General features: G+C 43.4%; 1 long non-coding RNA gene across 1 annotated transcript; it reads left to right on the forward strand.

The window, feature by feature from the left end:
* The first annotated feature begins 1824 nt into the window (after positions 1 to 1824).
* LOC142768699 (uncharacterized) lies at positions 1825 to 14829 on the forward strand. Its single transcript, XR_012885401.1, has 3 exons — positions 1825 to 1960; positions 13612 to 13834; positions 14519 to 14829. It is a non-coding gene; the product is annotated as an uncharacterized LOC142768699 (long non-coding RNA).
* The last annotated feature ends 2495 nt before the right edge of the window (positions 14830 to 17324 follow it).

Raw genomic sequence — 17324 nt, forward strand, 5'->3', positions numbered from 1 at the left:
CGGCCATCTTGTTCCGCTTGGTCTTTTCGGAGAGTAACAGTCGGTTTGAAAGAGTAAAAACAGCCATTGCTCCCATTTTGGCCACTTTTGGCTTAGAGTGCAGGGAATGGTCGCCAGCACATTGAAGTATTTAGTTATTTTGTTGGACGTGAGCAAGGGTTCCTAGCGAGGCAGCGGGACTGCGGAGGTGGCGTGGTAAGCGAGTCCTCACGGGGCCTCGTATGCGCCCTCATTAGGGTTAGAGCTAGAGCCCTCAGTGTACCCCAGGAGTGTGGGAAAGCAAGAGAGAATAGGCCGTAATACTCTTGACGCTTTGGAGAATGCGGAAGGTCTGAGGGGCACCATCCCTTTTTGATAAGTCTTAATCGTCGCCTTAGAGCCACTGTATATTGACTCTCTGCGATTATCAACTCAGCCAGTGCGATTGCCACTTCTTTGCCTCTCGCATGATTCGATGTGCCCACTGGGGTGGTAACAAGTGAGCCTTGAATACTACATAGGTTCTTGCAGACCGATGTTCTATTGGAAATGCTCGGTAACAGCCTGCTTCCATATGTCCCAATCGTAATTAGTAACTACGCCAGTCGCGCACCGCTCTACAGAGATCCGTTAAAGCGTTTAACATAGAGAGCTCTTGCATCCACTTTGCAAGAGATTCTACGCATTATGTCTGTATAAGCCATGCTGTCACGCTTCCTAGCAGCCGTATCACCAGAGGAGGGTACCTTATGATGTTCGGCGTTTTGCTGCAATGATTGTGCAAGCTGCCGTTGTGTCTCTACAATGATGCCAAGAAGATCGTTTAAAGCGACGGGGTGCGTTGCGTTGCCTCCATCGCCATTGTGAGCGGTATCTGGGTGTCAAACGGTGAACAGACGTAGCTCTGTGGGCCCTTGGTGTCCCCCTGCTGGCCATTGCTCTTTGTCGTGAGCGGTGCCGCTGTTCAGGCCAGGCCATGAAGAAACGCCTGCAGCTTTTACTTGATGTCTCGAATTTCTCCTTCGCAGATCACTGTTCTTGATAGGTGCTCGATGTCAGCTGCGCCAAGTTAGCAGTAAAGACGTAGCTTACTGAACGCTAATCTTGCGTTTTAAGGATTGTGCACGCTTCAATAACAAAAAATTATTTTGGTGTGTGCGACAATTTGTTGTCTATCTTCTCATCTTAATCGTTTGGTGTGGCTGCCTTGCAACGTGCGAGGTCTATGGGAATGCTCACACAATTATTAGGGCGATTACGAAGTCAACCTTGATGAAACTGTCGTCATAATAAAGTGCTACACCGGGGTCCTGATGGTGCGCTAATCACAAAGCACCTATGGCCAGCAGTGGAAGAACCTCAGTTTAAATAACTCCAGCACATTTTCTATTCATGTAGTAGTATGGCTCATGCACCATTGATTTATTTGTGGGGTTTAACGTCCCAAAACCACCATATGGCTCATGCACCGTGCCTTTCATATTTGTGTGGTGAGGATGGGGTAGAAAATCTCTTTTTATCGAGCCCTACTCACAATTTGTGCTCTTTATTGTTTGAGAGACATATAACGTGTGATTAAGGCAGCAACTGTAGCGAAAATTGATGTTTTCGCAATTTACCCATTTTTAGCGTATACTGCCTTGCAGGAACACATTCAGAAAAATACGCTTGAAGGTCACTGCAATGGGCAACCTTGATCTACTGCCCATTGAGATGCGGGAGAAAATAGCAAGGTTTCAAATCGGCAGCGATGACGAAAGCCCGTAAGGAGGTTGCATCAATGTGTTCCTTCGAGAAGGCCGCGTGGTTTGCAGGGTGGTGTTTAAGGGCTTGTGAAATTTTTTCAACTGTTATATACCACTCTCTGTCTTTCTAGAGCAGCAAAGCTTAGGCTCTGCGTAGCGTATAACACCAAGGTCGGATTGAAGAACATGGTGCTGGACTTAGTGAAGGCCGTTCAAGCGGGAGCCATTGAATCAGAGTGAGTACGCAAAATGTCTGGGGAGGGGTATTAATTTACCATTAGCATTGTTTCGCCACAAGGGTGAAGGCATGCATGTTACAGCAACAAAGTAGAAAGTCACGCGAAGAGCAGCAAGTAATTGGAAAGTTCCAGCTCGTACCTCAACCAGAAAGCGCTTAGGAATTCATCATGCATGAAACGAGCGTGGACTGACACTCTCAGAGCTCTACACTGTGACAGTTCTTTGAGCTTGTCCTGTGCATACTTGTGCGCTCTTATTGGTGCGCCTTTCCTTCTGTTAGACGAGAGCACTTTGTGTGTTAAAAAATGAGTACTTCTTGATGTGCGAGCAGCGTGCTCCTTTTTTAAACGCAGCCGCGGCAGCACGGAAAGTGTCCTTGGTGCTCTCCTCAATCACGAGCCTGATAAGCGTGCGCGCAGGAGAGATCATGCCCCCCCCCCCCCCCCCCGAAAGCCCTCGTTCATGGAAACGGGGAAGATTACGACGTATAGAGGGCGCTCAATGCAAGTTCTGCGAGCCATGTCCCTACTGATGACAAAAACGCAATCAGGTTTCGTAGCTCTGAAGACCGCCAAACGGTATATAGTGTATATGAATAGATTGCTGTTAGCTATCTTGGCGACGTACGCTTCGTGGTATAATGGCTAGCGCCGGTCGCTGCGGAGTGAGAGGTCACTGCTTTGACGCATAAGGGCGGAACTTGTTTGGCTCGTTTTATTCTTTGAAGTCTGATAGTATATATCTTGAAACGTTTTATTTATAAGGGGAAATACGTCAGCAGGTCCGTGGTGAACCGCGGCATGGAAGACTTTAGTGTTAAAACAATAATCAACTCATGGTGACACACCATGACGTCATCATTACGGCACATATGTCAAAATCTCTGGGACGCCAACTTGACGTTACTCAATGCGTTGCAAATGTTAAAATTTTGCTGAACACAGATCTTTTGTACAGCCACATGTGGGGCACAGTTTTTGAAGCTCCCAATCTGAAAGCTGTGCGCGTGCTGCTCAATACCCGGATTCTCTGATAACTATAAATTAGTATGCAACACTTGTGATTGAATGCTGATATATCTTTTTAAATCTTCATCTTGTCAATGCACACGTGCTAGATAAGACCTTTTGCGCTATAAACTTTATAGATGTTTCGCTTTAATACCTTTAAAGGGGTGAGGATTTACCCCTCAGCCTTGTACAAACAACACATCATTTGGAATGCAGACATGACTGTGAACTGCTCAGGCAAGTATTGCAGTCGTGCGCGCTGCGTAATGTCTACAAGAGAAGCGCGTAGTTCGTGTTCCTTTAGGCACCTTTTTACGAAAAGCAGGCTGGTTCTTGCTCTTGTTAGTGGCGCGCGCTTGTTCTCGTACGTCCCATTTCTGTTATCCGATGTCGCGGAAAGTCATTGGTGAACGGCCCCCATAAATCAAGAGCGGTGTTTGGTTAAGATGCGCCTGATCCCGCACACACTTCAAAAAATAGCTGTAATTAATTCAACAAGCTGAAATATGAAAAAGCCTTCGTGGCAAGTTTTGAAAAAAAAAATGACTGACATCCGTCGTCGTCTGCTGAACTCATTGCATCCGCAAACACTTGAGCGCAACAATAAAGAAACCCACTTCCTTTTTCAGGATTGTTGACCCTTGTGCCCCTTTCATTCGATTAGTCTTAAATGTCGAGTAGGCTGAAATATTGCAAAACTAGTGTTGGGCGTTGAGTTCTATTGCCACGGATATTGTGATGACTTTATGAGTGCGTGCATCGATCGAGTTGCAAGCAGGTTCTTAGTCAACGGGCCGGAGAGCGGCTCATTGTGAATCATGAGGATTGAAATTAAGCTGAAGGTTTTACAACTTCAATTGTTTTCACACAGATTGCACAATGTTTCTTAAGTTTTGCATAACACACTTTTGTTCAAAGATTCAAAAATATACCAACGTTGCTCTTATAAATTGCGGATTCACCGACAAAGTAGAAATAATAAAACCGTAATTCCACTGTCATTTCGGAGTACTTCGTGCAATTCTAGAGTCATTTTCTCACAGCTATAGGAAAACTAACAACAAGATATCTGGAAATATGCTTCAGAAAAGTTTGGCACTATCACAGGACTACATTTAGTAATACCAATATTATGCAAGGTCTTATCACAGGACTACAAGTAACAATAATTATATTTTGCATAACTAGTACACTTATTTGCAATACTTCCCTCACCATTGAAATTCGGCCTTGTGAGTACTTATTGATGACTCTCGCCACCAATATTTCTATGCCAGCCAGTGCCATCTGCAAGCTAAAGTTATTCCTCTTCAATTATTTACGTTATAGCTCAAGGCAAAGTACCACATTAGGAATTGTGGTTGGCACTACAGCTGCAAAGTCAATTTGAAATTATGCAAGCACAGGCTTAAATTTAAAAAAAGCACTCCTCTAAATAGTGTCTGAATTCTCGTCACATTATAATATAAAACTTGGTATACCTTAAGGTTTAATGAACCTTGACCCCGCTCGTATAGGAGTTGAAAATTACAACACACAAAAAAATTACAGCATATCCACCGAGTGAATGATCATGAGTGGGGCGAAGGTCTGTCTGTCTGTCTGTCCGTCTGTCTGTCTGTCTGTCTGTCTGTCTGTCTGTCTGTCTGTCTGTCTGTCTGTCTGTCTGTCTGTCTGTCTGTCTGTCTGTCTGTCTGTCTGTCTGTTCATTCATCCGCACCAGCTGAGGGAGTCATAGAACTAGACGTTCACGTAGCAAGAGAGACAAGCATGTACAGAGCCACGGCTTAATTAGCTTCGCCCGTAAACCGAACGTTACAGAACGACGCGCTAAGACCAACTAAAGTTTAAGTCAGCTTTGGCTTATTTAACAATGTTGGTCAACGTGTTTCACTAGTTGCGTACCATCCTGTGACTTTACTTCTTATTTTTTGGTGTTGAAAATATTCTTCCGCAGTCTTTAGTATTAATACACATCAACTCGCGCAGCTGTCCATTTTTGCATGCAGTTTGGTGAATAAACCTGGTTACACTTATTTTGTTTTAAACAATGCTAAATTTTTGATTACCCATTCAACTTGAAAGTCAAATACAGTAAAATGCACAACATTCTGTGTCAATCCTAGTATTTGCGCAAGTGCCGTAAGATGAGCGAAAGGTTCTAGATGGTGTACAGGGAGAAGCATCCGAGTGTTCACGAAATGCATGTCTCGTACACAAGCAGGAAGTGAGCAGTTGTTGTGGCTTTGCGAAAAGTCACTTCCAGAAAATGATACAAAAAATGGATCCATTGAGTTTTCCGTATTCACGAAAATGAATTTCTTGCCAGGGTCCCCTACTTGACTCTTCTTATTGCCGACGTTATAATAATAATTAAACAATTGTGAAGTTCAAAACCTACTAACTTTTTCCTTGTGAATTTTCCACTTCATATACACCGGGCAGTGAAACCAATTTAAAATAGTATGCCAAATACTAGAAGTGTTATTCTTGTACAGCGTACAACCATTTTGGCGGTTTAAAAGTGGGTCAATCTAGAAATAGTGGCATAAAATGTCAATGATATAAAGATTCTACTTACAATTACCCAATTCGGACGCTAGCTTGCTGGTCAACAACAGCTGTTCTATTCAAGGCTGGAGTTTGAACGACTGAGTATTGATTCAAGGCAAAAAGATAGCATGTTTGCATGTAGGACCAAGTAATACTTAAATAAAATACCAGCACTTTTACCTCGTCAGAATTTGTGTTGACAGCGACATTACTGTGCGCAGATAAGCACTATGATAACATGTGCAAAACAAAATAGCAAGAGGGAAGATGAAAGGTTATTCAAGAGCATCGTTCAACAGGATGAAATGACTCATATGAATGACAATGAAAGAACCTTGCACAACTAACGCATTTTTAGCTTTCTTTCTTTTTACTTTGCGCGCACAGGTGTCGACATGACGTGGCTTATTACTTCGCTCTTGCTGACAAGCAGGCATGGCAGCAGCAGCCCGAAGGTCAAAGGGAATTCCTCTTGTTCAGAGTGACCCCTTCTTAACAATCATGCATTGTTTTTAATATGAAATATTTTCATGCTGGCGTCCAGCACTGCTCTGCTGTCGTATTTCCGGCACGGATATGCCATCGTAAATTCTATACGAACAAATCATAAAGGATGTAAAAATGGCAGCACATCCACGGAGAGAATGATGGAGAGTGGAGCGAAGCATCCGTCCGTCCATTCGTTCTTGCTTCCGTCCGTCCATGCGTGCGTCTGTGTGGCCGCCCCTGCGTCCATTCGCCCGTCCGTGCGAGCGTCTGTTCGTGCGTCCACACGTCCATCTGTGCGTCCCTCCCTGCTTTCGTCCATGCATCCTCTCTTGCGTCCATCCATGCGTCCATCCGTCGGTACAGCCATCCGTGAGTCCTCGCATGCGTCTGTCTGTGTGTCCGTTCGTCCGTTTATTAAATTCTCTAAGTACCACCATCTCGCATCTTTTCATCATATATTCCGTACATTCACCGCCATCCAGCAGACATTCCAAGGACTAAACGACAGGTGGCACGCGCACACTTTATCACGGCTTGCGCTTCGTGTCTACTTCTACATTCAACCACCTCGAGTTCATGGTATATACTAGTTCATTGTATTCATGGCACTATGGCTCAACGATAGCTATTGTTTTTCTAAAATCAAGGAGGTTACGGCCAGCGAGTATAACTTAGCAACCCTTTCTTGTCAGATAGTGCTCGATGTGCACTCCAATGGCTGCTAAGGAAGAATGAGAGACAGGAGAATTTGGCTTTTAGTTAACCCGCACGCTGCGAATTTTTTATTGTTCAACAACGCACAGAAGAAATCTTCTACCGGCACCATGTAGTAGTACAAACAGTAAGACTGGTTACACACTACTACTATGACTACGAGGGACGAACGGGTGCCGCTAGAATGAGCTTCGCCCCTAAAAACGCGACAAAAAAGTTGTTTAGCGTGGAGTCGAACCAGCGACTTCTCAGCACGCGGCGCAGGCTACTGGGCCAGAGCACGCACGTCGCTCGTCTTTTCAACAGAAAGTCGTTTATATACAGCAGGCACCGTTGGCTGTCCTGAGAGCTCTGAAATTTTAGCGGGTTTTTGTCATAAGTAGCGAGATGGCGCAAGGGTTGCAGGTTAGGCACGCGCGTCCTCTAAAAGTAAAAGCCTCCACGCAATCCTACGCGTTGAGATGCGTGCATGCCGCCCCATGACGTGCTCAAAGCTTTTATTGGCACCGTGCAGTCTGGTTTTTCATTGTGACCACAGCGTCAGAACGCAATGCCCAGCGGAGAAAGAAAAAAATTGCGCCATATCCACGAAGTGAATGATGATGAGTGGGCGAAGCTCCGGAGGTAAACCTGGTAAAACATGAATCCTCTGTACATTTTGCCCACTCGATTTTATTACATCGCTCCCCCTAGCGTACGTCGCCGCACTAAATCGAACGATTGCCTTCAACCAGTGACACGCGCCATATGTGACATCATTCCTATTTTATAAGATCTCGCGTTTTTCATCAACTACAAATACCGCTTTCTAGTTTATAACATCTTGCATCTTTTCATCATCAGCTACAAGTACCACCATCTAGTAAACACATCAAGAACTAAACGAGAGGTGCCTACATACAGGAGACGGTACCGCCATCTAGTGAACACTGCAAGAACTAAACTAGAGGTGGCTACATACAGGGGACGGTACCACCATCTAGTGAACACTGCAAAAACTAAACTAGAGGTGGCTACATACAGGCTACAGGGGACGCACAGCCCACGCCCTAAGGAGCTTCGCCCCTAAAATGCATTATTAGAATGGAGTCAGTCAAAATGGAACGTGATGCCCGCGTCTCCTTGCCCACGTGAGCGGGTGGACTAGTGCAGGGACACACGTGGACTGCGTGCCCCTAACGGCCAACGGCAGTTACCTTAGGATGGGCTAGTGCCAGCAACGCAGCTCCCTTTGGTCAGCTGACAGTTTCAAACGGTGGTCTCCCACTCACCCGCGAGCTTGCATCGGAATTCAAGAGCGTTGTACATCTTGCGCTTCCACCTCAAGCTTGCTTTCAAGCTAAAGGGAGCACGAAGGTCCCTTCGCTCGCTTCCGCGGCCACGTTTAGGAAAAGAAAGCGCTGCTCACGCACTAAAAAAGAAGTGTGGAAGTCCTTCTCGTCAGTCCAGGTGTATACTTGTGTTCGTTTCGTGAAGTTTTTGTGTTTGAGCAGCATGCTTCAAGTGTCAGCTGTGACAGTTTGTGCGTGCTGGTCTTGTGTGTGTTCATTTCGTACGTGTTTTCTTCATAAGGCGCGCGCTGCAAGTTTCAAGACGATCGCGCCGTTTTTCGCGTGACTTTGCAATTTGTTGCTGTAGCATTCATTTTTCGCCCTTGTGACGAAAGAAGGCACCGTAAACGCTCATCAACCTGCCTGTAGACACGTTTCACTTTTGCGTTATAAAGATTCCAGAAGAGATGAATCAGCCACGCTTTTTTTTTTCTGTTTTATTCGTGGAACTTTGCTCGCACGTGATTTTATTCGGTTCCCTGAGGCACATCACGTCTGCCCATCTTATTATCAAAAAGCGTATATCTAAATTTCGTACAAATCAGTCGTACCATAAACAAAGAAAATAACTCTTCAAGTTATTTTTCTTTGGATAAAAGTATGACATAAGCGAAGTCATTGTGTAGTTCAAGGGCTGCCTAAAACCAATCTCAACTGTCTAAAGGGCACCCTCCGCAGCATTCCGTACGACGATGTAAATATGTGGACTATGTTAAGAAATCCTTGATTAGAAGGCGTTGAGATGTTTATTTAGGCTTCGTGAGAGAGTTGTGTTTGTTATGAGAACACACTTTTCTTCCACAGCTTCATGCATGGCCGCCAGTACTGAAGGAAATGCAGGAAGTTTTGGAAATAAATAAAAAATGAAAAGCAAACTTGAAAGAGGAGGTGAAACATGAGCGCTTGTTGGACGCGTTCACGCGAATGACATCATATCATGAATATACCTTCTCTCTCCCACCACTTGTCCACATAACTTCTGAAAGAAGTAAAAGTCATGACGCAGAACCATACTACACCCACTAAAGTACATCCTAAAAGAGTATAGTGCTGGCACAGGTAGAATTAACCAATATTAGCCCCTAGAGCACCAAATTAGGTTATTTTCGTATTGTGGGGCACCACGCAGATCTGTTTCCCATGGTCAGTGACAGCCGCCCAATCCCAAGTTGCGGAACTCATGTGTCTATATAAGAATTTAAACCTTTTTGTCTTCATTATGAGCCTGATTATGCCCACTACAGGACAAAGGCCTCTCCAATGTTCCGCCAGTTAACCCGGTCCTGTGCTTGCTTCTGCAAATTTATACCCGCAAACTTCTTAATCTCATCGGCCCACCTAACCTTCTCCCTTAACGACCAGCGGTTATCCTGTCTGCGCGCTACATGCCCGGCCAATGTCCATTTCTTCTTCTTAATTTCAGCTATGATATCCTTAACCCCCGTTTGTTCCCTAATCCACTCAGCTCTCTTCTTGTCTCTTAAGGTTACACCTACCACTTTTCTTTCCATTGCTCGCTGCGTCGTCCTCAATTTAAGCTGAATCCTCCTTGTAAGTCTCCAGGTTTCTGCTCCGTAGCTAAGTACCGGCAAGATACAGCTGCTATATACCTTCCTCTTGAGGGATAGTGGCAATCTACCTGTCATAATTTGAGAGTGCTTGCCAAATTTGCTCCACCCCATTCTTATTCTTCTAGTTACTTCAATCTCGCGGTTCAGCTCCGCGGTTATTACCTGCCCTAAGTAGACATAGACGTTTACAACTTGAAGTGCACTATTACCTATCTCGAAGCGCTGCTCTTTTCCGACGTTGTTGTACATTACTTTCGTTTTCTGCAGATTCATTTTAAGGCCCACCTTTCTGCTCTCCTTGTCTAACTCCGTAATCATTAGTTGCAATTCGTCCCCTGAGTTACTCAGCCATGCAATGTTATCGGCGAAGCAGAGGTTATTAAGGTACTCTCCATTAACTTTTATCCCTAACTGTTCCCAATCTCGGCTTCCGAAAACCTCTTGTAAGCACGCGGTAAATAGCATTGGGGAGATTGTGTCCCCCTGTCTTACACCCTTCTTGATTGGTATTCTGTTGCTTTCTTTATGAAGCACTATGGTAGCGGTTGATCCCCTGTAGATTTCTTGCAGGATGTTTAAATATACTTCATCGACGCCCTGATTCTGCAGTGTCTGCATGACGGCTGATATTTCTACTGAATCAAACGCCTTCTCGTAATCGATGAAGGCTATGTATAGTGGTTGGTTATATTCTGGGCATTTCTCTATTACTTGATTGATAGTATGAATGTGGTCGATTGTTGAGTAGCCTGTTCGAAATCCTGCTTGTTTCGTTGGTTATTGAATTCTATTGTTTTCTTTACTCTGTTAGCAATTACCTTTGTAAATAGCTTGTATACTACAGAGAGCAAGCTAATCGGCCTGTAATTCTTCATGTTCTTGTCATCTCCTTTCTTATGTATTAAGATGATGTTCGCGTTCTTCCAAGACTCTGGTACTCTTCCCGTCAGGAAACACCTCGTAAACAGAGTGGTTAGTTTTTCTAACACAATTTGTCCTCCATCTTTCATCAGATCTGATGTTACCTGATCCTCACCAGCAGCTTTGCCTCTTTGCGTGCTGTCTAAAGCTTTTCTGACTTCTTCTATCAATACTGGTGGGGTGTCATCTGGGTTACTGCTAGTTCTTATAGTATTAAAGTCGTGGTTGTCCCGGCTACTGTACAGATCTCTGTAAAACTCCTCCGCTATTTTAACTATCCTATCCAAATTGGTAGTTATTTTGCCTTCTTTGTCCCTTAGTGCATACATCCAATTTTTGCCTATCCCAAGTTTCCTCTTCACTGCTTTGACGCTTCCTCCGTTTTTCAGAGCGTGTTCGATTCCCTCCTTGGTATACCTTCTTACATCGCATACCTTACGTCTATTAATGAACTTCGAAAGCCCCGCTAAATCGATTTTGTCTGCTGTACTTGAGACTTTCATAATTTGACGCTTCTTAATAGATTCTTCGTTTCTTTGGTAAGCTTGCCAGTGTCCTGTCCTACTACCCTGCCTCCAACTTCCACTGCATACTCCATAATGATACTCGTCAGATTATCATTCAGTGTATCTATGCTAAGGTTGGTTTCCTAACTAAGAACCGAGTACCTGTTCTGAAGCGAGACTCTATATTCCTGTACTTTCCCTCTCAGTGCTAGCTCATTGATTGGCTTCTTGCGTATCAGTTTCTGTCGTTCCTTTCTCAAGTCTAGGCGAATTCGAGAGCGTACCATTCTATTGTCGCTGCATCGTACCTTGCCAGCCACTTCCACATCCTGCACGATGCCTGGGTGTGCACTCAATATAAAGTCTAATTCGTTCTTTTTTCTTATAATACGTTAAATCTATGCTCAGGGCGCTCACTCCTAAGGCATGCTGTCATGCGTGCTGCTGACGAACGCGCGCAATCGAGAACAAGCTGCGCTCTGAGGGCGTTTGCATGCACACTTCCGAGCAAGTAGGCATGCGACTAAGGATATGTAGTGAAGAAGACGACAGTACTAATCCAAAGATCTTGTGTGAGTGCATAGACCAGAGACGCAAAACACGCCCTGCGCGTCTTCATGCCCTGTGCGCCAGGGCATGAAGCAAAATACACAACATTTATATACACAGCCAAAAGCAAAATACACATCATTGAAGCGAGCTGACGCAATGTACTGGGTGGGGCGCTACGAATGGCACTGGCGCCTTCATCTGAATGAAAAGAGTAGATGGGGCATGCGTCAGATAAATAGATCGCTATATCTCCAGCATTACTTTACCTTTTCGAAAAGTTATTACGGCTACAATTTCCTGGCAGACATCAGATTTATTTCAAGGTGTTTAAAAATTAATACGTACACGCAATGTTTTTCAGAGGCCACAAAATATTGCTTTGCTTCGATCAGGTTTTCTCAGTGTTGCATGCAGTATACAGCCGGCCCCAACAGTCACACAATGTGGTCTGTCACGCTTATAATGCGGTGATCAAATGTGGAGAGACCACTGAGATATGGTGATACATTGGTTGGCCATGCAGGCCTTCTAAGGTTTCACATCACGGTTTTAAAAGTTATCCAGCGACCTCGGCAATTAAATCTTAGATGTTGCCTAAAGAAGGTCATGAAAAATAACTCGAGATGTCCGTCTTACAGCCGTACCCATTAAAATGACAAGAATAGGTAATTTTTCTGTGGGACAAATATATATGAATGGCAATACTGTGGTAAGTTTACTAACAAAAGCTGTTTGGGGTGGCCAAAAGTGTAAATCTGTCTGAAGTGGGAATGGTTTTAAATATTTAGAACAGTCGTTAACGAGGTGTTCTTTGTATTGGCTAGATACTAAACGTAAGAAACTGCAATATCCAACTCAAAATAACTAAAGGGAGACTGACCAAATGCAACGACTTGCAGCCGAACTTTGAAGTTAGTCGCATAAAGAATGCAACTTAGTGTACCCGTGAATGGCGCATTGTTGCGGTGACAAAATTTGAATATCTCTATTCTCAACCACGGCGTTCTTTTTTTCATCAATCAAGGGAACTTCTTTTTTTAGGAAAATAATAATAATACAAAGAATATTTGGACCGACATCCTTACGGGCTCGTAGCTGTTCCATTAGAATGCTCACAAAGATTCTACAGGTCAGCTTTGAAGGGAGACACAGAAACGGTCAAATAAATACAGGTAATACACATATATATATTTTCTTTTGCTAGCATACATACTTGGTAGGTTCCGACTAGCTTGCTTAACGCGGCACTCATTACAAAAACACATGAAAATAAAACGAAACAGACATACACACAGGCTTACATATCAGACCTGTGTGTACAGAATAATATCTTGTGTGGCGAAAAAAAAATGACTTGCATGCTGGGCCTTTAAAATCTTTCTGAATTGTGCTTGTACATGGAGTAGAATTCAAGTGAGTCCCGGTGACACTTCTTGTTAACCTCTGGCTTTGAGCTTCTGTCTACGAAACCACTTCTGTATTTTGTTATACTGGACCTTTATATCACTTTCTCTTTCTTATTCCAGCCAAGATGCGAGTTAGGCAGGACTCTTAAGATGACTATGGCTGCTCATGGTTTCAGGCATTGCGAAAAATGTCACATAGTGTTCGTCAATTAAGTTTCGTAGGGTAATGCGAAACCACTTCTGTATTTTGTTATACTGGACCTGTATATCACTTCCTCTTATTCCGGCCAAGATGCGAGTAAGGCAGGACTCTTAAGATGACTATGGCTGTTCATGGTTTCAGGCATTGCAAAAAACGTCACATAGTGTTCTTTAAACAAGTTTTGTAGGGTAATACAACTCGTGGAGCTGGTCTCAGTGTTATATGACAGCAAGAAATGTGAAAGGTCTCTAATGTGTGTATTGTATAAAGATGCGTTTGATTTGTTTCAACGTATGCCACATTGTCTGAGCTCTACGTCTAGGTTTCCATGTTTCACATGAATGAATAAGTGTTGATATTTTGTGTAACTTTCACGGAGATCACTTTCGCAGCGACATAACTGCAGGTTTCTTGGCGTAGTGGCTCGCTGTCAGTGAGGCTCCTGAAACTGAGCTGTGGTTTCGCAGCAGCGGCGAAATGCGTTTCAGTGAATTCTTGGTGCTGCAGAGCGGCTACTCGTATATTCACATCGACCCACAGTTGTGGCCCGACATCACATCCTGGAACTGGATTTGGGCAGTTCTGCAATTTCAACCAAAATGGCCGTACATCAAGGTTAGTGGATATTCTAAGCAGCGTCTCGTAGTTTTATGATAAAAACATTTCAAGCGTCGCATACGAGGGACTGCGCATTAAAGCGTCAAATTTGTTGAGGAGTTTCGGAAGGCCCTTAATTGCCTAGATTAACAAAACTATTTCTAATGTCTCTTTTTGCGTTTGTCTTAGTGAAGAACTTTATTTGTGTGTAACTCTATCACTAAATATTCTCAGTGCATTTATCTTTGACTTGAAAAACCAGGTCACTTCTTTTATGGTTCTATTTCTGTTGAGCGAAAAAAAATTGTAATTCACCAGTGACCCGGAGAAAGAGGAGCGTTGGACAACTCTTCAAGTATTATGGAGCTTTTATCATAAGCAAGTTATCATAAGCAACAGTACACAGTGAAATGATTCAAGTGCAGATACAATTTCACGCAGATAACTTTTTATTTAACGATGAAGTACGTGCTTTCATTAGACATGGCTCGACTCGAATAAAAAGTGAGGTTCTGCAATTTTGTGTTCTCAATTGTTCGTATGAGGTCACATAAAAGCAGACTACAAACTGCTACTGCCAAATTTAATCATTGAAGTAAACACTGCCTTAAAGCCACTCTTTTTCTGTCTTTTTACATGTAATGATTACGAAGCGAGAGATAACTCCGACAAAGACTTTTGTTTTCATTATATCTGATGCAGGCCATTACGGACAGTCATCGCGATTTGTGGGCATCTCCCCAATACCGGAATGGCTGCGCGAGTATTATTCGTCAGAAGTCTTTCTTGAGGCGCAGCAAATCTGCAAAGATGGCGTACCTAAGCAGCCAGTGCTTCAGCGAAATTAATCAACCGACGAACGCATCCTTGCTATTCTCCGCGAACCTTCTTACTGAATGAGGCAGTAAACATTCGTTCACTACTTCTTTGGCATGAAAACATCTTTTCTGAAAAGCTAAGTGTTGTAAGGAAAGTGTGGAGAATAAATTAACCATTTTTGGTGTACCTCCCATACGAATGACTCGCAATTAAAATAAATTTGACACACGTGTCTATAGAAGTAGTTCAAATCTCGTGCCTGATAAGACGTTTTCACACAGCTCATGGTAGTTGGGTTGGCAAGACAGCCTTGCAAATTGATGCATCGAAATTGAGGGTCATGGCTGAGAATTCTGATTAGGCTCTAGAGGGTTGCCGGAAGGCCTGCAAGCCTTAACGGGAGGTGCCTATATGAGTTAGTGCAAAGTTACATTTAATGATCACTGCAGCGAGAGCCAAATATATGAATGGTAATTGCAGACACTGACCTAGGGTCATGCAGCTGATTGTTTATCTTCTTGACCCTATTATGCGGAACAGCCCATCAAATGTATGCGTAAAGATGCAAGAAGCTTTCAGTTTCCGGTTCATGCCCTTGCAGTTCCAATTCTAAATGTGGAACGCTGGGCTTTCGTTCTTCGCTTTTGGAGCAGTTCATTACTTTTTGTGTGCTTACGGATAGTTTTTCATTATCTAAGAATTTGAACAGTGGAGCTGCTTAGGTTCACCGTAATTTCGCAATTCGAGCACCACAAGATTAGTGCGTCCTGACTTTTGGTTTCGTTGGCGGGACATCACTGAAGTGGTTAAGGACATACCTTTTTTTAAAATGGAACAGCACGAGGATAGAAAAAAACGAAACAGTGCAAAAAATGAGACACTAGTCGAAGGAGCACACATAGAGAGCGCTGACTTACACATACAGAACTGCTCATGCTTTGATAACAGGGCGGCAGAAATACAGCATATTAATCACAAGGTACCGCTTAGATGATAAATTTATGCAGTTAAAAGCATACCTAATTCTGAGTTTATGGCAATAAAAATGGCAGGGTTAGAGACGGGGCACGAGTGGATGTAGATGAACTCATTATTGATAAAAAAAGTATGGACAGGAGTGTCATTTTGTAGTGCTATAGAAGTCACGCGAAATGTAGTGACTGACTTTCTTTATTCCATTAATACCAGCACATCAAAAAGGTGTTTATACCACATTTTAGGTTGTTAACCAATGGTACATCACGAAGTATTGAATTTTATTTCTGTTGTTTTATCTGAAGTGATAACTAGATCAAGTTATAGAGAATTCATGTCTATTGAAGTTGGCTCGTCGATGCACAATTCATGCATGCGAGCCATCCTGGTGGAATTCACTTGCTTCAAGAAAGAACGTTCACGAATGATTTTTTCCAGATCTTTGTGGTCGCACGCTGAAGTACGCTGCGTGCGATTGTTCTCCTTCACCGCCTGCACATACAACACACATAGCGAAGAACATGCATTCATGATTACTCATTGCCCGTGCTTTCTGCAATAATACCACCGTTTTCGTTTCGGTCATAGTTGTTACATTGTGCAATAAGTAAGTATAACCCACTGAAAAGTACCTGAACTGCCTTCCTGTAGGCTGAGGTGCTGTGTGCAATCTGCCACCAAATCCTCCATTAAGTTTCGCAGTTTTTTTTTTTTTTGAGAGCAGCATACTGAACAGAATTTGCTGCTGAGACTGCTCGCCTTTATAGAAACACCAGGTTCTGCAAGTGCATACATTATACTTGCGGAGCAAGAACACGACGCGGTGTGTCGTCCTTCCGTCATCTCAAGTGGCGGGACTGTAAGACGCTCAACATATGCAACAACAAGACTAGCAGTGCTCAAAACCCGCGCTAAACATAACAAACAAGGTCTGAAACATTATGGTGGGCCTCTTGTGCCTAAGGCTTCTTGCTACACAAGGTAGGTGGATCCAATTCAATATTAAAGCGATGTAGTAAAGAAGTAATCACATTAACCTAAAATCGCTGCAACGATCCGCCAACATGGGGATCACTTTCTAGTGCACATGTGATGAGAGAGGGGCCACCACCACATCACCTAGCAAGCGAATGCACTTCCCTTTGCGAAGCTCGTGCTTCAACGCTGCGTGGCTACATCACTAGATGTGATGGCGGAAACAACCAGAAGAAATTCGCAGCAGACAATGCGCATCGCAACTGCCCTATCAAGAAGAAAAGCAATAAATGAAACGAAAAAGTTGAGTAGATGTCGTACACCAATTATGCGAGTCACTTGCTAGGCCGAATACTGGCTAGGACTCTTAAAGAAAGAAAGAATGCGAAATCAAGATTGAGAAAAAGGCCCAGCTCTGTGGATGTGTCGTGGTCTACAGAATAGCACTCTCGTGTGGTAGAGTATGTGGCAGACATCCGACATGCTTCGTTAACAATAGGCTGAAAAAGCGCAACGCTTTTTTGAAGAACGTGGCCAATTATAATCTAGCTGTGCACTCTAAATCATGTACATACAGTCATGTTTTCACAAACACCAGATAATATGCCGGTGAGGTCATGAAGGATGTACATAGAAGTGGTAAAAGCCTCTCAAATTGTTGAAAAAAGAAAACTGTGTAAGATGAGATTTAGTAAATTTGTATGATAAAGTGTTTGATTTTCTGGGGCAGATGTTTTCA

The sequence above is a fragment of the Rhipicephalus microplus genome, chromosome 8, assembly GCF_043290135.1.
Source record: "Rhipicephalus microplus isolate Deutch F79 chromosome 8, USDA_Rmic, whole genome shotgun sequence".
Lineage (NCBI taxonomy): Eukaryota > Metazoa > Arthropoda > Arachnida > Ixodida > Ixodidae > Rhipicephalus > Rhipicephalus microplus.